The 6255-nt window shown below is 45.4% G+C and overlaps 1 long non-coding RNA gene across 2 annotated transcripts; it reads left to right on the top strand.

Moving 5' to 3' along the window:
* Positions 1 to 3040: 3040 nt before the first annotated feature.
* LOC135383001 (uncharacterized) lies at positions 3041 to 4030 on the top strand. Of its 2 annotated transcripts, none has more exons than XR_010419598.1 (4): positions 3041 to 3296; positions 3593 to 3672; positions 3737 to 3801; positions 3857 to 4030. It is a non-coding gene; the product is annotated as an uncharacterized LOC135383001 (long non-coding RNA). The 2 variants fall into 2 exon arrangements; XR_010419597.1 differs by having other exon boundaries at positions 3868 to 4030.
* The last annotated feature ends 2225 nt before the right edge of the window (positions 4031 to 6255 follow it).

Here is a 6255-nt window from a genome sequence, read left to right on the forward strand (position 1 = left end):
CCAACCCGACTCACATGGTACTCGTTCATGATTATGTTTGTTGGTAACATAATGCCATATTAGTTTATGTATCTGCTGTTTTTATATGCTGTAGCAAATCATGATGTGTGCTCATGCAAAATGACATCCGACTGTCACTTTATATCATTAATTAAACTGATCAATGTTGGACGACTAACAAGGCAACAATAACAAACGCAGTCCTATATGCAAGAACAGGAGGGGATATACAGAATGGCCCGATATGGATCACGCGTCGCATGCCGATATCCCGTAAGCCGACCCCCCCCCCCCAACCGTTTTATAACCACCGGCTTAGCGCCGATATCACGATGTTGGAAATCAGTGCTTTGTCGGTGGATAAGTGAATGACAGAGGACGAAGCATCAGAGATAAAACGTAAAATTTAATTCAGTTAACTTCCCCGCGCGCAAACAGCTTCGGGATCATGTATCAGCGTCAGCCACAGCTATATATAGGTTGGCACACTGCTAACGCATGTGCTTTGCTACATTCAGGATATGATTACGTGATTGTTGCGAATATTTGCATTGTTGCGATTGCGAATAACAGCACAACACGCCTTCGCCAAGAACCTAAAGTGCCGATAAATTGATTCTAACATAGCAACAATAATAACGTCTAAAATGCTAACACGCAAATTCTAACGTCTATGATACCCACACTATAATTCTAACATGACCTAACATGTAAAATGGTGGCAAATTGATTCTAACGGTGAGCAGTTGTCCGACGGGCAATTGTCTGGTGAGCAACTGTCCGGTGGCGTTCCATGAAACGGTATTCGATAAAATGGCATCGATGAAACGTCGTTTGACGAACCGGCGTTCGATGAAATTTGCGGACACCCGATATGCTTGCATTGCTTTTCTCAGTGCGCTGTGCTACGCAAGAGTCCTTAGACAAATAGGCGCATCCCAAACTAATGAAATCATAACAGACATTGGTCCAGCGTCCTTACGGTCCAGTACGTACATCAAGTGTACTACAGGAACACACGGCAACAGATATAAAGACAGACACTTATACCTAAAAACTTTGATTTTTTGCAGAAAACATCGGAGGGAGTTATAAAGTTTGAGATAGGACGAGCTCAGAAAGAACACAACTAGGCACGTGCTATACTTGAGCATACAATGGAACCAAGAATTCGTTCTACTCTTTCCTCTTAAGCCGTTCTGACCTCTTGCACAACGAACATTTTGTCACTGAACTTTGTGTTGTGAAGCCGCGACTGAAAGCGGATTATTCTCCAACAAGGAGAAAAGAGGGGTAAAAAGCACCGAAGCTGGTGGCTGGTCTACGCGGTCAAGGCGCTTTCTTTGTTTCAGTCGTCTGGAGAGGTCGACGACTTTTAGGTTAGACTCTCATAAAAACCGCAGCTGAACTTGTACGCAGCACTCTTGGAAGAGTTCTCGTTCAGTAAAGAGTATCGTTGTTGTCCGATTTGAGTGCCATGGAGATAAACTCCGACGACTTGGCGGATCTCGCGTCGCAAGGTAAGGCCCAGGCCCTACGTCACTGATTTTATTGTTGTTACACCTCTTCTTTGGTTTTGTATGTTGCTTCTGCGAATTTCACAAAACGTATCATGCGTCTGTGCCTTATTTTGCCTTTTCTTCCCTACCTCTACGAAATATCCGCCAGGGCGACCCGCCTTTATTAGGTGGCTGATGGAGAAAGGTGCCTGCGCAGCGAAATGTGTTGCGGATTATGCAATCGTCGTGCGACTTTGAGCAATCCGGTTACAGGGACTGCCAGGTGGAGGTGCAAGAATCATGGACACAATTGGGGAGAATCCGTACTCCATGATTCCATGTTCCGGAACTGCAGGATTCCCCTCAGGCTTTGCCTTAAGCTCATGCTGATATTTTCTAGCGATCGACATACCTATCGATACCTAACCCGCGAATGTTCCACGTCTGGAAAGAAGATTCACCCAGTAACCATCTCTCGTTGGTTGTCACTGTGCCGGTCTGTCGTGTCCCTCTCAATCCAGAGACAAATCGCTGCAGAATCGCTCTGTCGAGGTGGCGGATAGGACAGTTCTTCGTCCATGAAGAAGGCAATAATTATGTCAGCGGACCAACAGGCGCTTTCATGGCGGTTAGGCTGCAGACCCAGGCGAAAAAATGAACTGGGAAGTCAACTGGTACCAGTTCGTTCCCAGTTGCCTCCAACTGGTCATGAACTGGAACCAAGTGGGATCAAACTGGCGGCAACTGGAAACTAAAGTGGTACCAGTTCAAGCTGGGCTGGTGGCAACTGGAAAGTGAAGTGGTACCAGTTCAAGCTGGGCTGGTGGCAACTGGACATGAACTGGTACCAGTTCAAACTGGGCTGGTGGCAAGTGGACATGAGCTGGTACCAGTTCAAGCTGGGCAGGTGGCAACTGGAAAGTGAAGTGGTTCCAGTTCAAACTGGACTGGTGGCAACTGGACATGAACTGGTACCAGTTCAAACTGGGCTGGAGGCAACTGGACATGACCTGGTACCAGTTGAAGGTGGGGGTGGCAACTGGAAAGTGAAGTGGTGCGCCAGTTCAAACTGGGCTGGTGGCAACTGGACATGAACTGGTACCAGTTCAAACTGGGCTGGAGGCAACTGGACATGACCTGGTACCAGTTGAAGGTGGGGGTCGCAACTGGAAAGTGAAGTGGTGCGCCAGTTCAAACTGGGCTGGTGGCAACTGGACATAAACTGGTACCAGTTCAAACTGGGCTGGAGGCAACTGGACATGACCTGGTACCAGTTCAAGCTGGGCAGGTGGCAACTGGAAAGTGAAGTGGTGCCAGTTCAAGCTCGACCAGCTGACATGTTTGGGAGAAGTTTCGGTTTGGGGGTTCCGGGATAGGTTTGTAATAACATATATGAAGATTACGAAAGAAAGGTTGGGGGGACGATCGGAAAGCAACTTTATAGTAAAAAAAATCATATTTCTATTTTTTTTTTTTTTGAAGGTGCGCTAATGTTAACAAAAGCTAATTTGGAATTATTATGTTTGCATATTTTGCGCGTTCCTGCTCCCCTGATGAACGACGCGTTTGAACAAGATGTAACGGTCGCTTGCTGCTTCAAGATACAGCGTTCGCGCTTGTCTGCCGTGTTTTGACTTTTCGCGTTCGTCTCAGCATGTCCCAAGTGACATTTTTGCTCTTAATGTTATTAGCGTGACATGCGACAATATAAATTACAGTGAGCGTAATCGGCTTCAGTACGACCAGACAGGTGTCATGCGATTGCGGCTCTGTTGCAGCTGCGAAGACTGCTTCATCGTGAGTACTATGCTCAAGTGTTTTTTGATTCCTGCGAATAAAGCAGAAATATAAATAATGGTACCGTCCTGCTGCACGTAAAGTTTGTCTCCCCAGTGTGTTGCACGAGAACATATTGACGCGTTTCTTTCACGACCAACGCCCGGTTTATGTAAATGCGATGTTAACGTTAACAAAGCAACTTTTTGCACACCACACGCTGTGAAAAGTGTCTCTTGATTTCTCGTTCTTTTATTCATCATGTGCCGTTAGTCTGCGTGTTCCCGCTTTTAATGCATGTCATTCTCGTGTTTCAGATCCTTCACACGGAAAACATGGGTTGCTCTAGAATCCGCATAGCTCACCAGAGTACTCGTGGCGTGGATCGGAAAAGCATGTGAGTCTGTCTGAGTAGTTGTGCCTTTCAATTCATGTTTTGGTGATAATATTGTGCTTCACAGGACGACTGCGAAGCAATATGTCGGACTCCACAAGCGCCTTCTGTAACGGGGGATACACAGGAAAGGTGAGTGTCTGCGACATATGTGTGTATAGTGAACTAAATGAATTAGTAATGATAGCTCTTCTGCAGCTCTATACGTAGAAAACCAACTGATGACATGACTTCCACGGCTGCCCGGAATGCTTCCTGTTTTCCTCAACCGTTTCTGTAAAGTCAGTGAGAAACTGCATCGTGAAATACAAAATGTCTGTTTCAGAAGTGCACAATAAAATAATTCATGTTTATTTCAGTATCATGCATCTGTGGGTTTCATCATGGAGATCCAAATGAGCTCCCGAGTGGCTCAGTTCCGCTTGGAGGAGAAACGTTGCTACTTCGGCTGCGACCAGTTGCAAGCTGGTATTTTGAACTGGGACCAGTTCAAGCTGGGACCAGCTGCCAACTGGTTTTGAACTGGGACCAGTTCAAGCTGGGACCAGCTGCAAACTGGTTTTCAACTGGTCCCAGTTCAAACTGGGACCAGCTCAAACTGTGTTATTGAACTGGGACCAGTTCAAGCTGGGACCAGCTGCAAACTGGTTTTGAACTGGTCCCAGTTCAAACTGGGACCAGCTCAAACTGTGTTATTGAACTGGGACCAGTTCAAGCTGGGACCAGCTGCAAACTGGTTTTGAACTGGTCCCAGTTTGAACTGGTCCCAGTTCAATAACACAGTTTGAACTGGTCCCAGTTGGAAAATTTTTCATCTGGGGAAGTACGGATTTCCTTTGTTTTTCGCTTCCTTTCTTTTTTCAGGCACGTGGACTCCACTACCGAGGCATTACTGCACAGGTTTCAGAGGACAGCCCTCGACCACATGTACTGTTGTCATCGCCAGTGCACTTCCTTGCAATAAATGTCATGTGCATTAATTTCGCAGCCCGCTGTGGTCAGTTGCATGCGTCTCCTGGTTTCACATAGAAAGATGATGCGCGCCCAGTCGGTTGACAGCGGTACGGTGCCACCAAAAGTTTAATGAAAGAAATCACCAAAACAGTAGTTTTCTGTCGTCATTAGCCAGCGTTACCAAACATACGCACAGAAACGGCCTGGGCGTCTCGTCAAAGTCCTTCTGTAGCAACGTGTGTTATCATGTTCAGTAAAAGGGGGAAAAGAACCAGAGTCTTCTGTCGGCATTACCTAAACGTACGCACAAAAACGGCACGGGCATGGCATCTTATCAAATTCCTTTAGTAACAACACGTGTCGCATGGCGCAGTGAAGGCATAAAGGGGGTATGAAAGAGAGAGAAAAAAAAACGCAGAGGGAAACAGTCCATAATGACGCATTGTCCCGCGAAACGACAAACAAACAAAAGCGGGGCATACCTCTCACCGCCCGCGTCCGGTCCACAGCGCATCGCACACGAATCGCATGACATGCTCAATAAAAGGAAAGGCACACGCCAAAGAACGCCCTACTATCAACCAAACACGGGCGCAACGATTCCGCGGACGTCTTATCAAGATCATTCTAACAACGCGTGTTCCATATGTTTAATAAAGCAAACAAACGCGGGCATCGCTCAGAGACGCCAATCATGAAGCGTTTACTAAAAGCAAAAACAAGCCATCATAAAACGTTCATTAAAAACAAAAACAAACAAACAAACAAACGCGGCCATCGCTCAGGGACGCCGATCATGAAGCGTTTATTAAAAGCAAAAAACAAACAAACAAACGCGGCCATCGCTCAGGGACGCCGATCATGAAGCGTTTATTAAAAGCAAAAACAAGCCATCATAAAACGTTCATTAAAAGCAAAAAGAAACAAACAAACGCGGCCATCGCTCAGGGACGCCGATCATGAAGCGTTTATTAAAAGCAAAAACAAGCCATCATAAAACGTTCATTAAAAGCAAAAACAAACAAACAAACGCGGGCATCGCTCAGAGACGCCGATCATGAAACGTTTATTAAAAGCAAAAACAAGCCATCATAAAACGTTCATTAAAAGCAAAAACAAACAAACAAACACGGCCATCGCTCAGGGACGCCGATCATGAAACGTTTATTAAAAGCAAAAACAAGCCATCATAAAACGTTAATTAAAAGCAAAAACAAACAAACAAACGCGGGCATCGCTCAAAGACGCCAATCATGAAGCGTTTATTAAAAGCAAAAACAAGTCATCATAAAACGTTCATTAAAAGCAAAAACAAACAAACAAACAAACGCGGGCATCGCTCAGAGACGCCGATCATGAAGCATTTATTAAAAGCAAAAACAAGCCATCATAAAATGTTCATTAAAAGCAAAAACAAACAAACAAACGCGGGCATCGCTCAAAGACGCCGATCATGAAACGTTTATTAAAAGCAAAAACAAGCCATTATAAAACGTTCATTAATAGCAAAAACAAACAAACAAACAAACGCGGCCATCGCTCAGGGACGCCGATCATGAAGCGTTTATTAAAAGCAAAAACAAGCCATCATAAAACGTTCATTAATAGCAAAAACAAACAAACGCGGCCATC

This window comes from Ornithodoros turicata, chromosome 2, assembly GCF_037126465.1.
Source record: "Ornithodoros turicata isolate Travis chromosome 2, ASM3712646v1, whole genome shotgun sequence".
Taxonomy (NCBI): Eukaryota; Metazoa; Arthropoda; class Arachnida; order Ixodida; family Argasidae; genus Ornithodoros; species Ornithodoros turicata.